Source organism: Triticum aestivum, chromosome 7D, assembly GCF_018294505.1.
Source record: "Triticum aestivum cultivar Chinese Spring chromosome 7D, IWGSC CS RefSeq v2.1, whole genome shotgun sequence".
Taxonomy (NCBI): Eukaryota; Viridiplantae; Streptophyta; class Magnoliopsida; order Poales; family Poaceae; genus Triticum; species Triticum aestivum.
In genome coordinates this window covers 568022043-568025280 of record NC_057814.1, presented here as the reverse complement: position 1 = coordinate 568025280, position 3238 = coordinate 568022043, and positions in this window count along the sequence as shown.

The window sequence follows — 3238 nt, the reverse complement described above, 5'->3', positions numbered from 1 at the left end:
GCGCCCGGAGCGGAGCCGCTGATGTCCCTCGTCTTCTCCTGCGACAGTACGTCCAAGAGAGCTTCGGAGCGCCAGGAGGCCATGGTTGAAGTGGTGCCGACAGAAGGAAGGGACCGGAGGAGAATAAGTGTGGGTCTTTGGCTATGGTTGGGAGCTGGGGCTCAAGTTAATATAGCGGGCGAATGGCAATGAGCCACGACAGACGGATGGACAACTGGCGCCGGAGTAGGTTCGTTGGGCGTGAATGCGGACGCTGCTTCAGTGACTTAACTACAGATGCGTTTGGGTTACTGACATGTGGGCCCAACGGGCATCTGGCCCGCATGTCAGTGACACACCAATTGCACCTGCAGTTAAGTCCGGTGAATGCGGCATTGACATTCTGGAGAGACGGTGACCGTTTCAGGCGGGAAGCGCGCGCTAGCGATGGAAGGGGTTTCGGTGTGCAGTGGCACTAAGATCAGTCGCTCACGATAGTACATACTCCGTACCATACTACCATAGTACCCTCTCTAGCTTAGGCTGTTTTATAGATTGTCGTTGTGATGGACGATATACATGAGCAAGGTGGTCCGAGTATGACTGTTGGTGTTGAGCCAGGTGAATACATGCTCGGCGTTCGCGTAGGCCTCCATCAAATGTTTAAACAGTCATGTCAGGCACCGCCGGGGCGCGCAGGTGACGGGCTCGCCGTTTGCGTTGCGCCATGAGCAGGGTGCGTTGCAGCGACGAGTCCGTGGTTTGATTCCCCACATACGCATAATTTTGGTTTTTACAGTATTTCTTTCTCCATTGACAGGTAGGCCCGCGTAGATAGATAAAGAACACGAGCTGATGAGGCGCATGCGGACTGTTTGACTGGTCAACCAGACAAATACGGAGCTATACGCTGAGCCAGTGACCGTATAATCACCATATCTCGTATACAATGATCAAAGTGAGCTATCAAGACAAGTTCGATGACCGCCAATGCATTTTACTTGGTAATAAATGACCAGGATTGAAGGGGAATCCAAATTTGCTTCGTCTTCTGTCCTTGAGCTCTTGACAAACCAATGCACTATACGGTTGTCCGGCCACTCCACCCCAGAGCTCTCACCAAGCGTCGTTCATGCCACCGCGCCGCACACTAACCGGTAAGGCAGCGATGGCATCCAACCGCGCCGAGTTCCTCGCCGCCCACGAACGCACACAAAATGGTAGGGAAGCGATGGCATCCCGCCGTGCCGAGTTCATCGCCGCTCGCGACCTCACAACTATGTGGGAGGAATTTGAAGATGCCAAGGCCGAATGGGCGGTAGAGCAAGAGGCGGCCAAAGCCGCACAGAGGGAGCGGAAAAGTCAGAAAGCACTCAAGAAAAGAGAGGCCCGCCGCCGCAAGAAAGAAAAGGACGCACGCGCTGCTGTGGAGAGGTCGGCGGAGATCCAAGCACGGTGGGGTGTCGCTGACAAAGCCGGGAAGGAGAACGACGGCGTCTGGCCAGCATGTGAGAAGTAGTAGTACTAGTAGTTAGTGTGTGTGTCTGTGTCTGAGTACGAGCATGTACCAATACTACTAGTTACTACTATAGTTTTTAGAGCAAATTACCAGTACATTAGCCTAGACTAAATGGAAAAATTCCTATCCTAAGCATCAAATGGCATCTCTTTCTCTATAGGAATTGAGATGCATGTCATCCCACTTCCTATGATTTTCATATTCCTATCCTATGAACGAAAGGAGGCCTCTGTTGGAGTAACTACTGTAGCTAGCAGTACTGCTGGTACAGTAGTTTTCTTCAAGAAGCGAAATTCAACGAAGTCATGATGGTTCCTTCGTCCGAGCAACTTCAAAGTGGGAAGTGGGCCTGTGATTTGACGGCTCATTAGTCATTGTTACTGCGGCGCGACGACCTGGGTGACTCTCCCTTGGAGTTTTGCGTGCATGGCAAGTGGACCAGGATGGTCGACGTCCCACATGTTGGCGAACGGAAGTATTCTTTCCGATATCGAGGAGCAAGGAAACCGCGTGGTATAGTATCACTGCTGATTGGTTCGCAAAAAAATAGTATCACTACCGATTTATAATTATTTTTTATTTCTGATGAATGCTAGCGTTTCAACTCTTACAACGAAGGGTGCCAAACACGGTACGTGCTGGATGTCCCACACGTCAGCGAAAGGAGTGGGACATGAACAACATGGTAGAGCCCAGCGTAAAAAAATAGCGTGGTAGAGCGTCTCCACTTCTTCCACTTCTGGGTCGGAGACCACATGTAGTAGTACTTAGTGGTATGAACGATACAAAGCGCGACCTGGAGAGAAAGACACATCTAGTTGGAAGGTCTCGGGGCATACACGTAAACAAATATAAAAGTCAATATGTGCCTCCAACTAATATAGTAGTAGTAGAGTACTTAGGCACTTACTCCATAACATCACCGTGCATTGCACGTACAACATTTAGTGGTAGTACGTAGTAAGAGACAAATGCCGCCCAAGGGTTCCCTTCTCGACCTACTTTTGGGTGTTTGGTAGAGTGTATGGAGGGTGCATGGGTCCACACTAGTTTAGCACAAATACACTAGAAGCATGCATGAAGAGAGCATGCATGAAGAGGGGTGTTGAGTTGAGCATGCATGAAGAGGGAACAACTATGCTGAGACGAGAACGCAACCAAACACACCCTATATGCCACGCATGTTCATACCATTTGTGCCTTTCTACTTCACTTACTGCGCTACATTACTCAGGTTCGTACGTCCACTCCTGGGTACATGTCCGTCTCGTAGTTCCAGTCCCACGTGTTCTTCATATAGATGGAACGATCCTTGCATAACACGTGCACCTTGATGCTAGATGTCTCGCGTGTTGGCAAAAGGATGAACAAAGCTCACGTAAAAAAATAGAGTGGAAGAACATAGATTCCGGACGACCGAGAAGGAGCAAGGAACCTCGTGGTGGAGCGTCTGCACTCATAATATTTAATATTATTCAGCGATATAAAATTAACCAATCATCTCCACAGTGGACTGGAAGAGTACGAAACACGGCAGCCCAGTGTAGTTACATCATACTAGTACATGGCTAACCCACGCTATCACCATATTTCTTGGCTTCCGTGCGACACCTATCTCTAGTAATCCAGCAGCCTGTATCGCTTCTCCCTCCTCGTCTCTATCAAAGTGCGGCGAGCTGGCGTTTCTGCCGTCTATTGAGGTCGGTTAACTATCACATGTTAGCGACATGCCAAGAGCAT